Here is a 12,393-nt window from a genome sequence, read left to right as displayed (position 1 = left end):
AAAAGAACTTTGTGACCTTCTCGTTCATCTACAACACACACACACACACACACACACACACACACACACACACACACACACACACCTGCCTCGTGTTATATAGCAATTACCTGCTAAGTCTCTACTTCTTCTAGCCTTCCTCATCAGAAAGTGTGATAAAGCAATTAGCAATGAAAAGTCAGAGGATTATTTCAAGCAAAGGAAAAATGTGTTAAGAGTTACTCAGAGTATTAACACTAGTTATTTTTTCTTATTAAATATAAAAGCAATAGTTCATTTAAAAGTTTGGAGTTCAAAGAAAGCCGGATAATGAAACTTTAGCAAATTTTCTCAAGTGATAGGGATTTGAGTGGAAAGTGTTTACAAATTAATTGAGGGTATAGAAACCACTCAAACACCATAAAAACAGTAAACTGTTCAGATTTCTTTAGAATTAAGTATTTGCTTAATTCCATCTTCCCCATTGCGCCTCCCTCAACCCCATCGTGTGAATTTCATTACCCAAAATAACATGGGAAGTTGAGAAAAAGAGACAGAGAAGGAAGAGTGTCATGTAAGATAACAAACATGAGTACTGATTATTGAACTGCAATGCAAAATAATATTAAAATTTAAATCCCCAAAGCATGAACTTAGAGAGATTTGCATGATATCAAGAAGTCATTTATTATTAGTTTTTCTGCACCTATAGATAAATGAAGCCAAGAAAATCTCCATTTTCCCAGCTGCAAATTTTCTGACTAGGGTGGAATATTAAGCTATTGAGTTGAAGAGTGTTGTCCGCTTTAACTATGAGTGTTGAATATAACATGAGTAATCAGCATGAAATAGTATTCTTAGGCCCCCTTCATTGTAATCAGCATGTCATTGTTACAATATTGTGGTACCCAAATAAAGTAGAGTCCCCTCATTCTTAATTTTTGAATAAGTGTTTAAGGACTAAATTATAATAATTTTCAAATGCATAAAGGACAGTCTTGTACGATTGCATCTTTCTCCTAAAAATGATAAGAAATTCACTAATGAGTCCATTAGACAAAGTCCATTAAAGGCGACAGAACAAAGATCTCTTGGAGACCTCATCAAGCAGAGACAATATGCAAGATTAATTCAGTGTCCATACAGCTTCCCTTGTGTGCTGACAGGAAATGAGGTTTGAGTGACAACTTTATTTAGCGAGTCAAAGACTGCTGAAAATTTTATGAAATAGTGCAACTCACATGCAAAAATGAGCAGAGTTTGATTAGGAGAGTTTGATGTGATACCGTGAAAAATGTGAATAATTCTCATTTCTGCCAGTTAATAAAAGGCATGAAATATAAATTAGTTGTAAGCTTGATCTGCATGGAGTTGACTTTGTGTTTGCAATAGTAACCTTATCACAATCCATTTATTAATAGGGATCTCATTTATTGTCTTATCTTCTTTTATACTCAACTCATTTGAAATCATCATTGTTCCTATTAGTGAGGCTTCATTTAAAACTATCATTGATTGTTTAGACATCCATCCTTAGAAATTTATTTGTAACTGCAATTCTTAGGGCTTAGAGATTTTGCTTCACTCAAGAACAAGTTTTTACATTAAGAAAATAAGCCTCATATACATGCACATACAAAGAAAGGATTACCTATACTTGGACAACTCAGAAGATCAAATTTTAAATGTTTACATAAGTAGTGTAAATATTCCCATGTAAAAAAGATTGACACTCTGACCTAAAGCCCAATGGAAATAATAATGCACATGTGTAATTTTTATGATAAAGATACAGAACTTATACTGTGTCATTTTATTATATCTTAAGAAAGAAAGTATATTTTTAAATGAAAATGTAGCCTAACTTTATTCAAACACGTCTATTGAAATTATGACAACAAAGTTCAATGTTCACAGAATCATAAACATAAAAGTCACTAAATGTTTTACATTTTTTAATGTCTTACCAATAGATAAATTCAACAGATATTTGTGTATGTTTAAGGATGTTTTGACAAAATAATTATCCTTCTATAACCATTTCTAAGTTGTCCATATGCTAAGCAAAATAGTCCTACTTTTTAAAAAAAAATGTGGCTGGAAAATTCAGTATATGATGATTTCTATTATTTGTGTGTGTGTGTGTGTGTGTGTGTGTTTCAAAAGGACAGGCTTAGTATTAGGTTTATTTGGAGGTATTTCAAGCTCTTTGACTATGAGCAACCTATGCATGTGATATACCAACATGACTCAGGACATAAGCCCAAGATGCATATGCCTGGAAATCAAATGAGATCACTTTCACAGGAGTTCCTCTAACCCCCACCCCAACACCCCTTATTTAACCACCAGGAAGTTGACATTGGGCCAGTTGTCCAAGGAGTGCCCCACAGTTCAGATGGGTTCAATTGTTTCCTGTGATACCGTTTTATTGGTTCCTATGGTCCCTGCGCTTTCGTAGATAGGTAGTGAATCCAAGTTAAATATGTTTGACAAGAATGTTTTCTAAGGAATGCTGCGTCCTTCATATTACATCACATCAGGAGGCCCATGAAGTTTGGTTTTTCCACTAGCAGAGCTGTAAGTCTGATCCCTGGGTTCAGGTGGTGACACTTGGATCTCTCTATTATCCAGACAAGTGTCTCCCTTTGTGGTTAGTAAACCACATATAGGGTGATGCTTTGGCACCATATGAAATATTTTATCTAGTGGTTGAGCATCAAGTGATAATGCTTGCTTGAGTCAAATATTTTATTAGTCGCTAAAACTATTTTTAATGACATTATTCCTTCTGTATTTTAGTTGGCATTCTGCTGTAAAGTTCCTGGGAGAACTTCAACTGGAGCCATTTGCTTTTTCTGAACTATCATCCTAGCAATGCTCAATTCTTTCCTTTTAATTACCAACTTCCAAGATAAGCAGTTGATTTAATAGTCCTTGCCAATGATGATAAATGAGGGTCTAGTCTTCTGTTTTATTGCTGTTGTTAGCCTCAATATAGCTCACTACTGTTTACATATTCAATAACGTTCAGTTAATTGCATTATTTATGATGCTCAAATTTGGTCAGCTGGAATCCTATCAAATTGGTTCCCACAGCCTTTTGATATGGTCTCTATGATTACTTTCTGGCACAAAAAATTCTACACCTTGAAACAGCTATATTCCAAAATTTTTTTAGTATGAAAGGTATTTAGAAACCACAATTTGGATACCAAGAGTTTCATTGTTCCTGGGGTATCAGTGATTCTCAGATTTCTCAGTGGACAGACCAGAAAATATATTTTAACATCATGTGCTCATATTGAAATTTCCCATTCCCATTTAACAATTCAGAGTTTTTACTTCATTTATTTCATTTTATACTGATATCTCTTTTCTCTTACACATAAAATTTTGTTTTCTACTAACCTTAATACTTTATTCTTGCTCTACCTTACAACATAAAAAAATTGTTTCAAAATAACTGTACCAACATTATTAATATTACAAGTAAAACTACTGACTAGAGTTGTATGTGGATTTTTTTCCTTAGAATATACACTAGTAAGTGTACATGAAGTTCTAAAGTCATTTGAAATAATTCTCTTCTCTGTGTGGTTGTTTCCCATTGGGCATAGTGTTCATTTGGGGGGGTCTGCATTCACACTTTGAAGCTTGCTGTAGCTAAAGCTGCATTGTGCTCCACAGGGGACTCACACCATAGCTTGCTCAACCACAGCCCAATGAATGTACATTTGTGTTGTTTCTGATCTTTTGTTATTATCAACAACTTGCCTTTAACTCAAATACCACAACGCATCTAGGATATTATTACCTCTATTTTAATATTATAGACCTGAGGTTCAGAGAAATTGATTAATTTCCCCAAGTTTACATAGCTGTTGAAAGCCTAAAACTTGCTATTAATTTCTAAGTACAATACCTCATGGACAGCCCCATCAACACATTCATTGATCATTTTCTGCAGTCCATTGCTTCCAGGAATCTTTGTGAAAATGAACAAACAAACAAAAGAAAGAAAAGAAGCCATTCTCCACATGCATGTTTAGATCCAAATGGATATGTGCCCAGGGCCTGGGCTGGAGGGATATTCTCTAACACCTACAGCCAGAACCAGCTGAACATCTGCTCCTACTTTGCCATCTTCTAATACATACGATAATTCACTACACACCCACCCTTTTACTTAATCAAAATGCTCCATCTAACTGCCACAGAAATGAGGTGTAATGCACAAACCCTTTGTGAGAACAGATAATGATCATATTTGCTTTGGTGTAAGTGTACAGAGCTACATTGAAATAATTTTATTAGATTTTTTCCTTTATTCAACAGTGTGGGGGTCCACCAAGATATTTGATTTGAGTCTCAGTGCAACATATGAAAAGACAGTACATGAGCAATAACCTAATGCATGAACCGTTTTCATATGCCAGAAACTAGCCAGGACCTTGAAATGGCCACTAAGATGTCATTGTTTCAAACACAACACAAAGGCCCACCGCACTATAGGTGAGTGACTCACTTTCCTGCAGGGGTGCGCCCCCAACGGCTTGCTGGATGCTCTCTGCAGGTCCTTTCCATCGATGCATTGTGGGTAGGAGTAGGGCTAGTGAGCTGATTGTCCCTCCACAGATAGAAAAAAAATAGAAACTCCCCTTTGTTTAGATTTATATTTAATTTTCATCAAGCTCGCTTTGTCCTTAGAAGTATGTATATTACAAAGTGTCACCTCTGGGACCCATGATGGCAATCCATCTCTTTTTCCCACATCTAAAGCTAGAATTGGCAGCATTCTCCTTATTCCATGAACTACTTTTAAATGACATGCAGGAGAAGAAAGACATTGTAGTTAAATATATAAAAATAAATTTTCTTGGCTTACTGGGATAGCAAACAAATATCTATGAGTAATGCCCCTATATTGCCAGCTAGCAGGGCACTTAATAAAACCCAAACAACTGTCACACACAGGTTATAAGGTCATTTCTCACATATACGATAAACTAGAAATCTATCCGAAGGATAGAATCAGGGAGAATGTTATGAAGTTTGCTGGAAAATAAAAAATGAGTTTCACATGTTATTTCATTTCCCAAGGGCACTTTGATAAGCATACACACATATTGTCAATGCATACTGGGACACCAGTGCATGTGGGGGACACAGAAACAAGCAAGTTCAAAGCCATAAATGTCATTTAATAACAAATTAAACATTTGCCACAGGTGACAGGAAAACAAATAAGTAAAATAAAGCTGTGTGGGGTTTCTTGGCTGCCAACAATGTGGAGAAAGACAGAAACGTAAACTACGGAGACACTGTCCTTCAGGAAAGTAATGGTAAGGTTTCTATTTATAACCTTTCTACTTAAAATAGTCACAGAGGCTTGTACCTGTCAATGTTCCCTGAATAAATGAATGAATGAATGCACGAAAATAAATGCTGTAGGAAAGTGATTTTATACAGGTTGTGGAGAAGAGGTGGGAATTCATGGCCATGCTTTCAGAATGGTTTAAGAAACAACAACCAGATTTCCAATGAAGTCTTAACACAAAAGGAACTATTAGTTTTTAACACTTTCCCATACTGTGCACAACTGAATAACAGGAAGAATTTAGCTTAGTGGTGGTTAAACTTCAGTGTGCATTAAGATACACCCAGGGTGTCTGCTTAAAGCGTATCTGATTTAGGCCCAGGAATCCATATCTAAATGTCCCAGCTCTGGCAGGCGTGGCTCAGTTGAATGTTGATTTATGAACCAGGAGGTCACGGTTTGATTCCTTGTCAGGGTACATGCCTGGGTTGCCCAGAGGTAGAAGTGTGGAGTGGACAGGGGGCAGCCAATCAATAATTCTCTCTCATCACTGATCTCTCTCTCTCTCCTCTCTCTCTCTCTCTCTCTCTCTCTCTCTCTCTCTCTCTCTCTCTCTCTCTCTCTCTCTCTCTCTCTCTCTCTCTCTCTCTCTCTCCTTCCTCTCTGGAAATCAATAAAAATATAAATATTTTTAAATGTCCAGGTGATTCTGAGACAGTGTTCCCAAGATAGTATTTTGAGAAACTGTTCTATACCAAATGGCAGGCCTGAAGAAAGGTTTGGTTTTCCTGTCCTCTTTCCTCTGTGGGTTTTCTTTGATAGTAGTTTTTGTTTGTTTGTTTGTTTGTTTGTTTTGGGGGGGGGGAGGCGTGCGTTAATTTTTTTTTTCGTAAGTCTGCATGACAACTAACTGTCCCAATATCATAGCTAAATTCAGCCTTCTTATAGGAAAATACTATTTCTTAAGCTCAGAATTTATATTTGGAATATATTTTAAATTTGAATCATCCCCACAAAAGCCACCTTTTAAGTAGAGAAACTTGTGTTTCAATTGTGTGGTAATGAAATGAAATTTGTAGGGTAGGGAAGGCAGAGGGTGAGGAGTAGAAAGATGCATTAAGGTTTTTCATCAGATAGAGAAAGACCCTGTAAAAAGGCTGCAAATTTATTAAACTTTATTTTAAAGTTATAAAGAAAATAAAATGTACTCTAGCTGGTTTGGCTCAGTGGATAGAGCATTGGCCTGTGGACTGAAGGGTCCCAGGTTCGACTCAGGCCAAGGACACATGCCTGGGTTGCGGGCTCGATCCCCAGTAGGAGACCTGCTGGAGGCAGCTGATCAATGATTCTCATCATTGATCTTTCTCTCTCTCTCCCCCTCTCCCTTTCTCTCTGAAATCAATAAAGAAATATTTAAAAAAGAAAAGAAAATGTAAAAAGTATTCTCTTTGTATTAAAAAAAAATGAAATGTAATTAAATTATATATTAGGGTTATCAGAAAAAATACAAATAGTCAGTTAATTGTGAATTTCAAATAAACAACGAATACTTTTTTAGTATTAATATAACATTACCTGGGCGTCCTGTGTTTTGATTTGTTAAATTTGGTAACTCTAATATCTTCCATGTAAGAATAGTGTTAGAATTACTGTTCTGGGTGCCATAGAGTGAAGGGCATGTGTTATGGATCTTTGAGGGGATCATTGACATAATTAAAGTCTGACTCCCACCTAAAGGAAGCCTTGCAAGATATTTCCTGTGACCTGGGAACTGCCATTTATATCAAACATCTGAGAAATTTCCCCAAAGACCATTTAACTTGATCAATATGACAATTCTCTACCAGCAAGATCCTTTTAATGCCCCCACAGACCTTTTTAATGAATTGCAGAGGGCGATTCAGTGCACATAACCACATTCATTTTCTGAATGTATATAATTATCTAATCACAATGTTGCATATGTCATCTTTCTCCTCTTTCCCATAGAAAACTCATATGTGCCCGTCTGCTTTAAACATTCTTGAGTTCTGAGTGTTTTCTGTGTGTCTCTGGTTTTCTCTGGTTTTTCTCTATTTACTTTGTTACAACAAGAATTAGTCATGAGGATGTAAGCACAGCACAGGGAATACAGTCAATAATATTGTAATAACTGTGTATGGTGCCAGGTGGGTACTTGAAATATCAGGGGGACCACTTTGTAAAGTATATAACTGTCTAACCACTATGCTGTACAACTGAAACTAATACAAAATAATATTGAATGTCAACTGTAATTGGAAAAGTTTTTAAAAAATTTTTTTTCAATTCAGCACTACTGACATTTTGGGCCAGATAATTCTTTGTTGTTAGGAGCTGTATTGTAGGATGTTTAGCAGCATCTCTGGCCTCTACCAACTAGATAGCAGGAGCACACCTAAACCGGAGGACATGCTTACAGAGAGTACAGAGAAAGAGCGAGAGAAAAACTTTGATGTGAGAGAGAAATATCAATATTGCTTTCCACACATGCTCCAACTGGAGATCAAACCTGTAACCCAAGTATGTGCCCTAACCAGGAATTGAACCAGCAACCTTTTGGTGCACAGGATGATGTTCAATCAACTGAGCCACTCCAGCCAGGCTCTATACATTTCTGTGCATTAATTTTGCTCTTTTGTTTTCTAATATTGTGAATTATATTGATGTTTATTTGCGGCTAAACTGAACTTTCATTCTCTTAATAAACACAATTTGGTCATGATGTACTTTTTTTAAGGCTTAATATAACATTTTACTTTATTATAATACCCTATATTCTCCCTCTTCTTATTATAGATATATCACAATACAGAATATTGGGAAATATTTTAAAATGTAAAAAAGAAAACAATTTTTATTCATTCTTACAACTGAGAAATAAGATCTGTTTTATCATGAGTGTATGTCTGTAAGAGTGAACACACATCACACATTTGTGCATATATAGTTAATAATACACAACATATTCCATTGTGAAACTTATTTTCCCTTCGCATATCACATTTCCCTTGGCAAAGTGCTCTTTTATATTATCAACTAGAGGCCCGGTGCACGGATTTGAGCACCGGTGGGGTCTCCTCGGCCTGGCCTGCAGCTCTTGGACATCCCCCGAGGGGTCCTAGGTTACGAGAGAGTGCAGGCCAGGCCGAGGGACCACACCGGTGCACAATGAGGGCCAGGGCGGGACTGCGAGAAGGCTCCAGGGCATGTCCGGCCTGTCTCACCCAGTCCTGATCGCTGGAACCCCAGCAGCAAGCTAAACTACCGGTCAGACTGTCTGCCCCCTGGTGGTCAATGTGCTTCATAGCTACTGACCAAATGGTCGAATGGTCGAACAGTCACTTAGGCTTTTATATATATAGATACCATTTTAAGGGTTGCATAACATTCTAACCTGTGTACTTAATTTACTTGATTAATTGACTAATTTTTTCTAATTAAATACAGTATATCCTCACATAACATCGTCAGTAGTTTCTGCACTTTTAAGCAAAATGGCATACAATGAAACCAATTTACCATAAGCTAACTGATATAAACAAGAATTAAGTTACTATGGCATCTCATCAACTTTATAATGAAACGTTATTCAAGTGCCTGCTATAAATCAACTGCTTCCAGTTTTTCATTAAGGCACACATCACTGTGACTAACATCCTTGCATCTATATTTTTGTGTTTTTTCTGATTACTTTTCCATTATTAATATGAATATCTTTGTTTATACTAAAATATCAACCTTTCTCTTCTAATGTAGACCTAGTTTCAATCTACATGTGGCTTAGAATTTTTACATCTAGGTTTATTGAAAACATTGGCCTGTAATTTTCTTTCTTATAATGTCCTTGTTAGGTTTTAATACCACAAACATACTACTCTCATAAAAGAATTGGGAATTACTCTTTCTTCCATTCTCTGGAAGAATTTGTGTAATATTTGTGTTATTCTTTAATGCATATTAAAATTAGTCATTGAAACAATCCAGCCAGAACCAAATTTTTAATTATGTGTCTTTTAATTTTCTATTTTCTCTTGTGCTAATTGTAGTAAGTTGCATTCTTTTAGGAGTTTGTCTTTTTCACTTAAATTATAAAATTTATTGACATAACGTTCATAATATGCAATTAGAATATTGATAATTTTTGTGATATATTTAGTAATGACAAAAATTTATTTTTATTCCTGTTATTGTTTCTTCCATCACTATTCTTTACTTGATTGGTATAGTAGAGGGTTATAAATTGGATTAGTTTCTTAAAAGAACCAACTTTGAGTTTTATTGGTCCTCTCTATTGGATGTGTTATCTAATCTAATAATTTCTGCTTTTATCTTTTTTTCCTTTTTTCTACTTCTTTGGATATAATTTGATTTCTTTTCCTAATTTCTTGCTATAAATATTCTGCTCGTTAACTGTTAGTCTCTTTTTTATTCTATATTTTGGAATATGCATTTTTCTTTAAGAAGTTTTAATATGCATTATTTTCTTTTTTATTTAGTTCAAAATGTCATTGTATTTCTTATTGTACAAAAATGTAAAAGTTTTCAATTTTCTTTTGTTATTTGTTTCTAGTTTAATATCATGGTGGTCAGAAAACATACTCTCTATGATATTAAGTTTAAGTATATTGAAATGTGATTTATGGCTCAAATTATAAGCATATATTTTATAAATGTTCTATGTATGCTTACTTTAAAAGAATGTGAAATCTCCACATTTTGTGAGCATTGTTCTATGTATGTCATGTTTTCTAATAATCTTATTCAGATATTGACTATCTGCTAATTTGCCATCTGATTGTTTTACCACTTAATGCGAGAAGTTATCTGCATATTTAGTATTTTCTTTGCTTTTTATTCCTCTACCACTCCAATCCTCCATCTAAAATTATTTTTCTTCTGCCTGAGGAACACTTTTTCTTACTTTCTTTAGTGTATATCTGCTGTCAAATAATTCCTTTTTTTTATTTGTCTAAAAATGTCTGTTTTGTCTTCTTTTTTGGAATGGTTTTTGTTTATTTTCTTCCTTATTTGTTTCTTTGGTTGGTTGATTGGTTTTTGGTTTGGGGTTGTTGTTTTGTGGGTTTTTTGTATGTAGAATTCTTTCAGCACTGGCAGTCATCACTTCATTATTTTCTGCTTTCCATTGGTTCTACTGAACAAACAATTATTAACTTAAGTGTTGCTCCACTAAAGGCAATCTGTTGTTTTGTGTTGTCTACGCTTTTAAGATTTTTGTATTTGTCAGTTTAGAGAAAATTGACATCTTTTTAAAATTGTTTTTGTCTAATTGCCCCTCCCCTCCCCTGCTGGGTCTCTAGTCACAGGTACATTAGACCTTACCACTCCCTGTCTTTTCATCCTTCAGTATTTTCAATCCTCCTACTTCTCATTACTTTATTATTGATATTCTCTGACCTAACTTTCTTTTCAATAAATCTCAGTTGTATCTAATGTGCTATTACTATCATCTTTGTGTTCTTAATTTTGACTATTATACAAGTACTTTGTAGTATTTGAATTGGCATTAATTTTTTCCCACCCACAATTTTAAATTCTCTGACAAAATACTCATTTGTGTATTTTTTCAATTTAAAGTCTGTGACTAATAACTTTATCCCTCCAGTATCTGAAACCTGCCATAGCCCCTCTCTATTGTTAGTTATTTCTACTGTGTTTGTTCATGTGACACTGTCACCTGTACCCCTGATTTTTTTTTATTGTATGCCATACATTATATTTGCTAAATTGTTTGTAAAATAATTTGACATTAAAAATTGTTATTATCTTCACTACTAAAAACCTATGTTGTTTCTGTCAACTATTTGGATCCTGGCAATCTGGGGCCACCAACTTTTAGTTCAGAAATAAAAAGGATTTGCAGGAAATCCAGTCCTTCCCAGGGCTGTTTGCTTTGCTCTGTCATTACTTCTAGAGTAACCCCTATGGGGTATGAGCCCAAAGCCAGGGATTTTCACCAGGGCCCTGTGGCAGATTTCTATTTCCTCTCAAGGCATCAAGAGCACCGGTCAGGCTCTCAGCCCCTTATTTCTTTTCTCTACAACCAACAACCCACACTCTTCCAAGGGAAGCAGCCCTAAGCAGGGAACGCAGTTCCTCTACTTTCTTGAAGACACTCTGATGCCTCCATTGATTACACTGCTGTTGCCCTTTGGAGCTTCTGAGCCCAGCAGAGAGTGGGGCCAGCTTTGCTTCATAGTTGTAAGCAGGAAGCATCACAGTAACATCAGTGACAGCAGAAGCTGAGGATGAGGCATCCTTCTCCAATCTTTCTTACCCCTGTCATCCCCACGTGTCCTCCTTGTCTTCGGTAGAAGAATTTCCTAAATTACTTAACAACACCATCTACAGAACTGGAAGCAAACATGTCTGTAGTCTATGGCTTTTTAATTCCCTTTGTCACAACAATTTAGCTTTCAGACTGACAAATAAAACATGTATGAAGTTGATGCACTAATCCTATTTCTTGGGGGGAAAAGCTATGATTTGTAATCTGCATTGTAGCATTGTTTACATGGCAGGAAAATCTGTTGGGATATGAATGTGAGCTTCTCGGGGGACTCAAAAGAATAGCATGTTTTTCCCTTGCCTCCTCCACACAAACAACAGGCATGTCTTTGTGTTACAAGTTCCAGGCTCTTCTTGGGGTAAAGTTGTAGGGGGCTTCCCAAACGGGTAGCACCAGGAGAGCAAGGTAATACAGAGACAGCAAGGATGGGTGTGGGTTTGGGCTTTTTCTGTTGGAAACCGTGTAGTTGAGTGCAGTGCGCCAGAAGTAGAGACCTTGGCGGAATCAGAAGGAAGGTGGTTGCATATCAGCGCTGCCACCAATGGGCAAAGCTTGTGTGAACACACAGCACTGCTGTCATTTAGAGCAGCTATAACTGCAAGACAGTGAGGACCAGCCCTCCACATGGGACTGTAACAAAAAATCAAAGGAACAAAAGTGAACTGAGGATAAGAAGCCCCTCCCCCACCTTCTTGAACCCTGTTAGCCCCAGATTTCTGGTAAAACCAATGAAAGAGACAGAAACCGTTTCAAAAGTGACTGAGAT

This window comes from Myotis myotis, unplaced genomic scaffold, assembly GCF_014108235.1.
Source record: "Myotis myotis isolate mMyoMyo1 unplaced genomic scaffold, mMyoMyo1.p scaffold_m19_p_3, whole genome shotgun sequence".
In the NCBI taxonomy this organism is placed as follows: domain Eukaryota; kingdom Metazoa; phylum Chordata; class Mammalia; order Chiroptera; family Vespertilionidae; genus Myotis; species Myotis myotis.
Note: the sequence above shows the minus strand (reverse complement) of the source record.